The sequence below is a fragment of the Lolium perenne genome, chromosome 3 (genome assembly GCF_019359855.2).
Source record: "Lolium perenne isolate Kyuss_39 chromosome 3, Kyuss_2.0, whole genome shotgun sequence".
Taxonomy (NCBI): Eukaryota; Viridiplantae; Streptophyta; class Magnoliopsida; order Poales; family Poaceae; genus Lolium; species Lolium perenne.
In genome coordinates, this window is record NC_067246.2 from 196,040,580 (window position 1) to 196,053,796 (window position 13,217).

At 42.6% G+C, this 13,217-nt stretch overlaps 1 long non-coding RNA gene across 2 annotated transcripts; it reads right to left on the minus strand.

The window, feature by feature from the left end:
- Positions 1 to 6,556: 6,556 nt before the first annotated feature.
- On the minus strand, positions 6,557 to 10,223 carry LOC127342998 (uncharacterized). Of its 2 annotated transcripts, XR_011755648.1 has the most exons (5): positions 10,096 to 10,223; positions 9,249 to 9,964; positions 9,105 to 9,157; positions 6,922 to 9,005; positions 6,557 to 6,779 (listed from the first exon to the last, which is right to left on the minus strand). It is a non-coding gene; the product is annotated as an uncharacterized lncRNA (long non-coding RNA). The 2 variants fall into 2 exon arrangements; XR_011755647.1 differs by having other exon boundaries at positions 6,557 to 9,005.
- Positions 10,224 to 13,217: the final 2,994 nt, after the last annotated feature.

Genomic DNA, 13,217 nt, shown 5'->3' on the forward strand with positions numbered 1-13,217 from the left:
GAGTCCTCCGGGAGATGATTCCCCTCTCCGGCAGGGTGCCGGAGGCGATCTCCTGAATCCCCCGAGATGGGATTGGTGGCGGCGTCTCTGTAAGGTTTTCCGTATCGTGGCTCTCGGTACTGGAGTTATTATCGACGAAGGCTTCTTATAGGCGAAGAGGTAGGTTTAGGGGCGACGCGAGGGCCCCACACGCCAGGGCCGCGCGACCAAGGCCTGGGCCGCGCCGCCCTGTTGTGTCCGCGCCTCGTCGCCCCACTTCGTTTCCCTCCCGGACTTCTGGAAGCTTCATGGAAAAATAAGATCCTGGGCGTTGATTTCGTCCAATTCCGAGAATATTTCCTTACTAGGATTTCTGAAACCAAAAACAGCAGAAACAAAGAATCGGCTCTTCGGCATCTTGTTAATAGGTTAGTGCCGGAAAATGCATAAATATGACATAAAGTATGTATAAAACATGTAGGTATTGTCATAAAACAAGCATGGAACATAAGAAATTATCGATACGTTGGACACGTATCACTCCACAAAACCCTAACCAGCCAACCAAGTGGGAGGGTGGAGTCCATGGTGGACTCCACCTCCTTGGCCGGCCAAGTAAAGGGGGAAGGGGAGAGTCCCTGTCCCTCTAGGTTTCGTCCATAAGGCAGTTTTTCTGTTGGGGTCTTATTCGAAGACTTTGCGCAAACCCTTGGGGTTCCACCTATATAATGAGGAGAGGGAGGGGCTGCTCATGGCTTGGCCGCACCACCTAGGGAATCCAAGGGCCGGAGCCCAAGTGCCCCTCCCCTCTCCCCAAACCCTAGCCTCTCCTCCTCCGCATAATACTCCCGCAGCGCATAGGCGAAGCCCTGCCGGAGTTCTCCACCACCACCGCCACCACGCCGTCGTGCTGCCGGGATTCCGAGGAGGATCTACTACTTCCGCTGCCCGCTGGAACGAGGAGGAGTACGTCGTCTTCATCAACACCGTACGTGTGACCGAGTATGGAGGTGCTGCCCGATTGTGGCACCGTCAAGATCTTCTACGCGCTTTTGAAAGCGGCAAGTTATCATCTTCTGCAACAACGAGATCTAATCTCGTAGGCTTTGGAAATCTTCAAGGGTTAGTCTCGTGATCCCCTCGTTGCTACCGTCTTCTAGATTAGATCTTGGCTTGTGTTTCGTTCTTGCGGTAGGAAATTTTTTGTTTTCTATGCTACGAATCCCATCAGGAGGCCGCTTTTAGTTTAAGTTAATGTTTCCCTGTCGCCGAATTCAAATATATGTACGAATTCGGCCTATATATGTACGAACTCGCCTATGTAAGTTAAATATCACTAAATTTCGCTTATGTTTGCATGAGTTTTGCCTACTTCTGTTCGAATTCGTCGTATTTTGTCAAAACCTTTACATCCGTCCTGGGCTCGCCGCTGGGAAAAATGGGCTCCCCGGACCAAATTTTCCTCCAATCCAAACAAAACTTTCGCCGGATTTGAACGTGAGGAGCGCCAACGAGTGGAGATGCTCTAACAACTGAGCGCACTGATACGTCTCCGACGTATCGATAATTTCTTATGTTCCATGCTTGTTTTATGACAATACCTACATGTTTTGTTCACACTTTATGATGATTTTATGCGTTTTCTGGAACTAACCTATTGACGAGATGCCGAAGTGCCAGTTCCTGTTTTCTGCTGTTTTTGGTTTCAGAAATCCTACTAAGGAAATATTCTCGGAATTGGACGAAATCAACGCCCAGCATCTTATAATTGCACGAAGCTTCCAGAACACCCGAGAGACACCAGAGGAGGGCCCTGTGGGCCCCAGACGACAGCCTGGCGCGGCCAGAGGGGGGCCGCGCCCCCCTATTGTGTCGCCGCCTCGTCGACCTTCCGACTCCGCCTCTTCGCCTATTTAAAGGTCCCTGACCTAAATCTTCGATACGGAAAAGCCACGGGACGAGAAACCTTCCAGAGCCGCCGCCATCGCGAAGCCAAGATCTGGGGGACAGGAGTCTCTGTTCCGGCACGCCGCCGGGACGGAAAAGTGCCCCCGAAAGGCTTCTCCATCGACACCGCTGCCATCTCCACCGCCATCTTCATCACCGCTGCTGTCTCCCATGAGGAGGGAGTAGTTCTCCATCGAGGCTAAGGGGCTGTACCGGTAGCTATGTGGTTAATCTCTCTCCTATGTACTTCAATACAATAATCTCATGAGCTGCCTTACATGATTGAGATTCATATGATGAGCTTGTAATCTAGATGTCGTTATGCTAGTCAAGTGAATTTTACTTATGTGATCTCCGGAGACTCCTTGTCCCACGTGTGTAAAGGTGACAGTGTGTGCACCGTGTGGGTCTCTTAGGCTATATTTCACAGAATACTTATTCACTGTTATGAATAGCATAGTGAAGTGCTTATTTATATCCCTTTATGATTGCAATGTGCTTTGTATCACTACTATTCTATGTGCTACTCTAGTGATGTTATTAAAATACTCTATTCCTCCTGCACGGTGTAATGATGACAGTGTGTGCATCGTGTAGTACTTGGCGTAGGTTATGATTGTAATCTCCTGTAGATTATGAAGTTAATTATTGCTATGATAGTATTGATGTGATCTATGCCTCCTTCATAGTGTGATGGTGACAGTGTGCATGCTATGTTAGTACTTGGTGTAGTTGTGTTGATCTATCATGCACTCTAAGGTTATTTAAACATGAATATCGAATATTGTGGAGCTTGTTAACACCGGCATTGAGGGTTCGTGTAATCCTACACAATTAGTGGTGTTCATCATCCAACAAGAGAGTGTAGAGTATAGCATATATCTATTTATTCTGTTATGTGATCAATGTTGAGAGTGTACACTAGTGAAAGTATAATCCCTAGGCCTTGTTCCTAAATACTGCAATCATCGCTTGTTTACTGTTTTACTGCATCTCTACTGCCTGCAATATTACCACCATCAACCACACGCCGGTTGTAGCATCAAGTATTTTCTGGCGCTGTTACTGCTGCTCATATATTCATACCACCTGTATTTCACTATCTCTTCGCCGAACTAGTGCACCTATACATCTGACAAGTGTATTAGGTGTGTTGGGGACACAAGAGACTTCTTGCTTTGTGGTTGCAGGGTTGCTTGAGAGGGATATCTTTGACCTCTTCCTCCCTGAGTTCGATAAACCTTGGGTGATCCACTTAAGGGAAAACTTGCTGCTGTTCTACAAACCTCTGCTCTTGGAGGCCCAACACTGTCTACAGGAAAAGGAGTGTGCGTAGACATCACGCACCCGCTCCGCGAAAAATCCACCCCGCACATGCTGTTGTTCCGTTCGATCCGAACAGACCCATCCGAGCCCCCCCACGTCGTCTTCCTCGTTTGAATCCCTCCCCACCCCGATCTACCCCAGCCGCTATTCCGGCCAACTACCCCGGGCGTCATGGTCGTCGGGCACCCACCCTCGCCGTCCTGGTAGCGGCATTCTCCTTGCGGCTCTACGCCGCAGATTGAGCGCCTGTGTCGCAGCGGCCATCTCCGTGCGGCTCGCCGGAGGTTGCGGGCTGCATCGACAATCAAGACCGCTAGCTAGCACGCGCACGTATGTGATGAGAGTATGGAGGTGCTGCCCGATTGTGGCACCGTCAAGATCTTCTACGCGCTTTTGAAAGCGGCAAGTGATCATCTTCTGCAACAACGAGATCTAATCTCGTAGGTTTTGGAAATCTTCAAGGGTTAGTCTCGTGATCCCCTCGTTGCTACCGTCTTCTAGATTAGATCTTGGCTTGTGTTTCATTCTTGCGGTAGGAAATTTTTTATTTTCTATGCTACGAATCCCATCAGTGGTATCAGAGCCGTGTCTATGCATAGATTGGTTGCACGAGTTGAACACAATTGTTTTGTGGGCGTTGATGCTTTGTTGTCTTTAGTTCGTGTACTTTGCATCTTTGTGGCATAGTGGGATGAAGCGGCGCGGGCTAACTTTACATGACCGCGTTCATGAGATTTTCTCCACGCTCGACATGCAACTTGTATTGCATAAGTGGCTTTGCGGGTGTCTGTCTCTCCCACTATAGTGAAGATCCAATTTACTCTTTCTATTGACAACATTAGTATCACCATTGTGGTTCATGTTCGTAGGTAGATTGGATCTTACTCGAAAACCCTAAACCACGTAAAATATGCAAACCAAATTAGAGGCGTCTAACTTGTTTTTGCAGGGTTTGGTGATGTGATATGGCCATGATGTGATGATGAATATGTATGAGATGATCATTATTGTATTGTGGCAACCGGCAGGAGCCTTATGGTTGTCTTTAAATTTCATGTTGAGTAGTATTTCAAAATAGTTGTAATAGTTGCTACATGAGGTGAACAACCATGAAGACGGCGCCATGGACCTTGACGCTACACCGACGATAATGGAGATCATGCCCGTTGATGATGGAGATCATGTCCGTGCTTTGGAGATGAAGGTCAAAGGCGCAAAGACTAAAGGGCCATATCATATCACATATGAATTGCATGTGATGTTAATCCTTTATGCATCTTATTTTGCTTAGAACGCGACGGTAGCATTATAAGATGATCCCTCACATTAATATCAAGATAATAAAGTGTTCTCCCCTCGTATGCACCATTGCTAAAGTTCGTCGTTTCGAAGCATCTCGTGATGATCGGATGTGATAGACTCTACGTTCACATACAACGGGTGTAAGCCATGTTTGCACACGCGGAATACTTGGGTTTGCTTGACGAGCCTAGCATGTACAGACATGGCCTCGGGACAACGGAAACCGAAAGGTTGAACACGAGTCATATGGATGATATGATCAACATGTTGATGTTCACCGTTGAAGCTACATCATCTCACGTGATGATCGGTTTTGGTGTAGTGGATATGGATCTTGTGCCACTTAACAACTATGAGGGATGTTGTATTAAGTGGGAGTTCATTAGTAATTAGATTAAAACATGAACTAATTATCATAAACATAGTCTGAGTAGTATTTTGAATTAATTTTGTAGTATTGGCACCCGTTTTCTACCATGCGCTAGTCTTGTAATTGAGATAGAAATACTGTTAAAATCTGACAAGAAACTTTACGGACTGGTATCGTATTGTTAAAGAATCAAGAAATGATTAAGTCCTATTGCAAACTTTTAGTAAACCTCACATTGTTGATTCAAAGAGCTATGGTTTCAATTAGTACCTAAAGTTATCTTGTCTCCATAAAACTTGAAGTTCAAATCTGTTGAAAAGTAAGGAGCTGAAAATTTTGTTTTCAGAAATAAGCAAGGTATGAGATATATGTGATATCTAAGACCTTATTGCAAGGTGATAGAATATAATTTGGTGAGACTACATAAACTCATAAGTTTTATGGGAATGTACGAAGGTTGAAGACGTCAGGCGTCCCAATCCTCCAACTATTGGGGCACTAACGATATTCGCATATCCATGAAGTGATCGTCCTTAGTATGCACCGTTGCTAAGACTCGTCGTTTCGAAGCATCACGTGATGATCGGGTGTTATAGATTCTACATGTGCATACAACGGGTGCAAGCCAGATTTGCACATACGAATACTGAGGTTAAACTTTACGAGCCTAGCATGTACAGACATGGTCTCGAAAAGTCGTCATGATATGATGGATAAAATTATGAGTGAAGTTGTTCATCATATTAAAAGGTTACTAATAGTGAAATCCGGAACACTTGTCATATGATGATCAACTTCAAAGTAAGAACCTCAAGGTTATTGGTATTTGACCAACAAACCTAGAAGTTATTGATGTTGAAGTGTTTTTCTGAATAATGAGAAAAGCTAAAAGAGAAACTACAAAAGATTATTGGCAGAAAGAAAGAAAAGACTAGAAAGTCTAGCTCAGGTGTATATAAATGATATACATGTTATGGATGTATTCCTTGTTTGGTCACATAATGAAATTCTTGGGTATTTGTACCAGATTGGTTGGTATGAGATGTCATACAATACAACGCAATACAAGAATACGATGGCCTAAGTGACTGATAAGGAATATGATAATAATGCACGTCTAGAACATAATAAAGTGTTATTATGTTTGTCGTTGGCATTCTACCTAGCCCTTAGAATTTACTAGATTTTGATGTGCGCCTTGGCGCACGATCCCGTGGAACTCTTGTATAGGTGGGAAATAAATAACTTATTGAACGCAATATCAAACTATACAAATTAATCATAGGAGAAAAACAAACTACTATACATACTACTTGATAGATAAAAGAAGTACCGGCTAAGGATGATAAGCAATTGCACACATGATAGCCAAGGATAAAAGAAAATCACTATAGATTGACAATTATTTACAATACGAACTAAAGAAAATGAAAGCTTATCTAAAAAAATACATCAGATAATTAGTTATCTTCTGAATAGATGTAGAGAATGGAAACATATTACATATAGTTGTCCCTCAAAATAAATTACACAGTAGTGCCTATTTTAGGTCTAGAGCAAAGCAAATTGCTCCCACATAGATAGATTTACATTCATGAAGTCTTTTAGGGTAGACAGTTCCAGCAAGCAACATGGACAAACCACAAAGAAGCCTGCCATTCATACATTTATATATACATTGGTGATGGAGGGAATGCTCGACATGATGGTTCTCATTTTCAGACTAACATAATAGATTGCAAGACAGCCATTTGTAACATACATGAATTCATCATCAAGCACACTTTCCATAATATTCGGTCGGGTTCTTGACCAAGGTACTCGAGGAATCGATCAACCTCGCTGAAGCCAGATTCTGAAAAGTACATTGAGCCAAAGAACAACTTCTTATTTTCTTAAGAAAACGAAAGCCCTCCGGTTATAAAGGAACATTGTCGAGGAAACAAAGTGAGTAGTAAGAATGAACATTTTGTGATACTAATGTAAGCTTGCATCACCTAGTGGAGGGCGATATCTCCATCTTACGCATTCATCCCACCCAATACAGTGGTAGTTGATGGCATGGTTCATTTGGATCATCAATCACAAGTGAATCGAGCAGTTAAGCTAACCATTAAAAATAAGCAGACCTGGTACAAATAATCATCAGGGATGTACCTAGCACACAAGTAATTTACCTTAGCTGAGTCGTGGCAGATGATGTCGGTGGTTCCTTAAAAAGTTAAAATCATCATCACAGCTGAAGCAAGTTGATATGACAGTTAAGAAAGCAGTAAGAAATAAGCAGGTTGAGTACAGACAACATACAAATGAACTCATCATGCAGGTATCCATGGCTTGTACAAAATGACAAATTGTATAGCTACCAGGTCACATGAATACTAAGGAGGGACACTGTCTAGACAAAACAATATCTTAGCCTTTGGTATGTGAACCTTGTTTCTTAACAGTGCATATATATCTTGGGAGTCCAAACGCAAAGGTCCAGCACAGTGACCAAACATGGTCTAGGAACATTTTTATTAGGTGCTCTGTGCCAACTTAACCGGCCACACCATGTATCTTAAGCGTAGGTCAGTTCGTCCAACCTAGGGTACAATTCCTAATTTCTCACTTTTTCGTGGATGAGGTCGAAGCCTTGTTGAAACTTGAAATCCAGAGAACCACCACCAAAAGGAAAAAATAGATTGATTCATAAGGAATTGTTGCACATGAAAACATGATGTTATTGCGGTTGTATGAGCACAACAATCCACCCAAAATTCGAATAGACATTTAAAAAATAAATCAAACTTAGTTTTTCAGAAATTGTATGAGATTTTCCGTTGACATTTGTTTTGGGCTTGAGCTCAGAAAATCTTTTTGCAGTGACCACCTGGCTAGAAATAACGAAAAGATGCATCAAAGACACCACGATGACTAAAAGAAAAAGGGACGGCTGAAGATTTCAGAGAAACCAAACAGAAGGATCTTATATTAAACACGCCAAAAGAACAAGAGTAGTTAAGGAACATGATCAGTTTTTTTATCCTACTTACATGACCGAAGGTACATTAAAGTTGGATAGAGAGGTCTTATATTCCAAACATACCCAAAGAACAATAGCAATTAAGGAACATGATCAGTTTTTTTTATCTTACTTCCATGAACGAAGTTACACAAGGTGGATAGAGAACTTATCCTAACTGATAGCGAAGACAATTTGGCACATATTCAGTAAAGTGGCTAAGAGGTTCATAATAATAAAATGGGGGAGAAGGAGCAGCCAATATATTTACTAAATTAAAGAACTCATTTGCAGTAGCTTCTCAGCTATATCTAACATGGAATTCGACATGAGAACTCTTCCAAGTGTTTGAATAAATATGACCAAAGGCCAAACCAATTTACAGGGACCGATGGTTCCTGATGAAACCTGCTGTAGCATGCACTAAATAAAGCCAGATCACTTGAGTTGTCAAATTTAAAATAAAATGGAGTATTGTACTGAATCTCTAATAATATCTCACATGATCACAAAGTAGACAAATTACAGTCTACTACTTGTATGGGAGAAGTAAAGAAATTTCATTGTACATGTGAAGACAGATCACACATGAGGGTGTACATGTGAGGACAGATCACACATGAGGGAGAGACAGACCTAGGATGTGTGGTTCACCTGTAGCACAGCAAGGCGTCCTCCCTGACAGAGGCCACCAACGCGCGACACTGCACTTCTGATCCATCTTGTGCTGCTTTGTCGAGCACGGCGACGTCCTCCTGCATGGTCAAAAGGTGAATTAAGAGGCCAATAAGGAGGATGGGATGAGGGGATGCCCACTCCTCCACGATTCAGCAAGCAAGCACGGCACCGCGCAACAAGCAACCATGGGAAGAGATCGAATCAGGATTTAGGAGAGCACCTTGCTGGACATTGGCGACGGGCACTGCGGCAAAGGCGACTCTAGGCAATGAAGAGGGCAAATCCAGGCTCAATGACGATGCCGACCGTGTCGCAAAGATAAATTGTGACAGTGCAGATGCAAGTCAAGTGGGAGCTAGATGTCGTCAGGCAGGAGGGGCGGACAACGGAGTCCACCTGTTTGACACGCAACAAGTGAAATAGAAAGGATTCCCTGCAAAATTCATTGATGAACATGCTCTTTACTTGCAACTACAGACATTTGACGGTACTGACCTATCACGAAAACTTGGAATTGTGCCATCCAGTGGGTCCATCGGCAGCGATGACTGCAAAATATAGCAGTTAATACAGTCATCTGAGTGAAAAGAAAATATGAAGACTGAACGACTGTGCAGAAGACTGGTAGCAGAACGTAACCTTGGTATGCAGGGTATCAACATTGGGAAAGCATTTGAAGATGATAGCTAGCATCTTGGCCTCCTCAGAGGAACTAAAGTTCACCTTCAAGGCCAGTATCTTGACACTAAAATGGAGACCTTACTTCATTGCCACATGACCATAAGAACAAATCACATCTTAGAGCAACAATGAATACTATGTCAACTGGATTACAAATACTAAATCCATACCTACTGCATTTTCTCGGTTCATTTACGCCACCGGGAAGGACATAATTGATGTTCCATTACCAGAATTCATCGCATAAATCTGCACAAACCTACACAAAAACCAGAAATATTATCCAAAAAGAACACTGACACGCCTTGCATCATCTGATATACTTACAAGAGATGAAGCCTTTCCACTTAAAATCTAAATATGTGGCTTATCTTATGCCATCCTATTTAGTATAGCTGTATGCATGGTTGGTTCATTAATCAAGAAGGTTTAAGTAATATATTATTAATCCTCTAAATTTGTTTCTTAACTGAAATCAGAATGCCGCATGTTGAGCATAGTATGTTATATTCAAATAATACGACCAACTATGCACAAAGATAATAGTATAACTGTCAGCTGGAGCTAACAAGAAAAAAGGGGGGATACTTGATGTCCAGTAACATACTGCAACATCATCTTGTAGCGAACAAAAACTTGCATAGCGATGTATACTGCTGCATGAACACCCTATTCTGCAAGAGAAGGGAATTCCTAAATACACGCCTATATGATGAATCAAATTATATGAATCCATGAACACATAACATGGGACATTCGTCTTGCCAAACTAAATGGTCAAGGAAAGGAACAAGAACTCACATACTATTATATGATGGAAGACAGGAATTGCCAAAAATAGGCACAGTTGTTTTCTGATTCCAAAAATGATGCCTATAGCCTCCAACCGAACGCAGCACCAAGATGACAATGGACCGAGACCTGACCAGCCAGAGGAGCAGCCTTGTGCAGCCAGAATTTGCAAATTTTATTTCTCAAGCACTCGATGTACATAACATGACAAAGGAGAAAAGAAAAATACCTGATACTCCACATAGGCGCTAATCCTTTTCGTATTAACTTTGCACCCTCCAAATATTGGCATGACCAATATGAAGATGTCCATTAGATTCTGCTGGGAAACGGGTCATCACTTTGCGCACATATGCTCATTTCATGAACGCATGCATTATTGTAGATACAGAAATTATACATTTGTAAGCACTATGGGATATCAAAAAGTGCCTACAGCAAATATATATACAATTGTTCTTATAAATTAAATGAACCAATACCAAGCAGGGAATGTACTTCCAACTTAGCTCCGTCCGATAACCAATATGAGTTCCACAGATGAAAATATCATGTTGGAAATAGAATGGAACCAATAGCAGTTCCACAGAGAAAGAGAGGATAGCATGGAAATCAAATTACTCAAAAACGGATTTTAGACTGTGGTGCGGCCTGTCGCACGCCACCTGCCATTCCAGAAAAATATAGATGATTAAAGAAATATTTATAATTATCAAGAATAAGCAGAAAAAAATAACATTATGCTCCTGATATGAAAAGGAGTAGGTCTTCCTGCATATTCAGCCAACCTATAAACAAATAAGAACTGGAAATGGTAAAACACAAAGCTTGTATGTGTTACATTTGTGCAACAAATTTTTCTGCATAGCTTTATGTCCTAAGCGATTCATGAAATACTCGCCATGGTCAATCAAAAATTTGAAATGACCAAACTGCATCTTTGTGTGTTCAGTTAAACAATGGTAATGGAACATTTTAGTATATCCAGATACATAAATAAATCAATGGCAAAAGTATTATGATCTATGCATGTGTCGAACACAATGCATTTGATGGGAACAACATTCCAACATCTCGTAGGGAACTAATTTTGACCAGTAAACACAAAGACACAATATTTAGAGATGCACATTGTCATAAAATTGCAGAAAAAGCAAGCCACCGTTTCAAACATAGCAGACAAATATTGGCTTCCCCTTAGACATTTACATAACAGATGGAACCATATAATACGGCAGAAAACAAGGTGTTCAAATCAGGGGTGGATTTAGAGAGAGATGTGATTCAAGTTTGTGGGGCGATGCAAGCAAAGTACATACTGCTATACCTTGGGACCATACATATAGTTTACTGATGCACTACGCCTTGGAGAGATGAACAAATTGATTGCTTGTGAGGAGCTCCTTGCTGATAGTTCCACTGAGGTATATTCAGTTCCTCTGCAATCAAATGGTAATGGTGTCAGCGTGTGCTTCTAAATAATTTGGAGACATGAAAAAAAACATATGGTTCTATGTTATGACTGGATCGACAACCCATCGTCCAAGCAGAACAGTGCTTATTCCATAGAGATCATTGATTAATATGGTTCACATCAACATGTACCAAAAAAGGTTTGATGCGTTGTTCTCGAGGTCCCACAAGAATGTAGTCTCTAAAAGCATCTTCAGTTTCCTTGCATCAACATATATCCATTTTCTTTTTAGAAATTATGTGCCCAGTATATACTGATCATTTTTTTAATGGTACAGACTACCTAAATTTTTTGGGTGTACAGACTATTTCGTTGGTCAGATATAAGGTGCTCAATGGTATTGTTATTTACGGGTATAATCCAATATCTCAAATAACTGAAGTACAATTAAGCAAGATAAAAGTGAAGATTCGAGCCTCAACCTGCAAGAGTTTACTCCCTTTGGCCACACTCCATCTTGTCCTCCACTCCAATCCCATGGGAACCAACTGTGTAAATGGTGTAGACATAACAACAAACAGGTCGCATGCAACAAGATATGTCCAATATCAGGAACAAATAAGGAAAATAGGGAAGAGTGGATCGACCAGGCCACCATACCTCCAGATTAGATCTCCTCGCTGGAGTGACGAAGGTCGCCGCGGTGCCCTGCCGGGGCTCTCTCGCCCGGCCCCTGGCGAAGGCCGCCCGCGCCGCCCTGTCCCGTCGGCCCCTATGGAGGTCGCCCGCGCTGCCCTCCTGCGCCGTCCCTGCGGAGGCCGGCCGCGCCACCCCTTGCCCGCGCCGGCGGCTCCTGCCGGAGGTCGGACGTGCCTCCTGTCGGCCGCGCCGACGGTTCCAGAGAGAGACGCGGTGGAGGCGAAGGGGCTAGCGGCGGGGAAGGAGCTAGCGGCCGCCGCGCGCGCAAGGGAGAGAGAGGGGTGGAGACGGGAAGGCACTGCAGGGGATTGGACGAGGAGGAGCAGGAGGGGATTGGAGGAGGAGGAGGCGCCTGAGGGATTGGTGGAGGGCTAGGGTTTTTTCACTGTGAGCCACGAATTTATATAGGACAGTGCAAAATATCCACGACTGAGATTCGTCGCGAGGCACGATCCGACGGTCAGCATCTCAAAGCGATGTGAGACCCCCTATGGGGGGCATCGTTTATACCTTTAGATAATAAAGAACTTAATAATTGTTATTTTGTTTTGGTCAAATAAAAAAACAATGAGTTGTTCAAATTATGACATTACTCCATGTACGATGGATAAGTTATTATAAATCTTAATGGTGAAACACAAATACATAACACTGACGCTAAAATGCCATAAGGCAAATGATTTGAATTCCACTTATTTGTGGAACCGCCATTTAGGTCATTTTAGAGAAGAACGCATGAAGGAACTCCATGCAAATGGATTTTTGGAGTCATTTGATTTTTGAATCGTTTGGCGCTTGCAAATCTTTTCTAAAAGAGAATGACTAAAATACCGTTCATAGGCCAAGAGTTGAACGGGCAACTAACTTAGTGAAAACATACATGATGATGTATGTGGTTCACTGGGCATAGTTGTGTGCGGGAGATTCTTCTACTTCATGAAAACTTCCAACAATGAATTGAGTATATATATGTGGATATATTCGATAAGAAAGAAGTTTGAAACATTTGAATAGATTCAAAT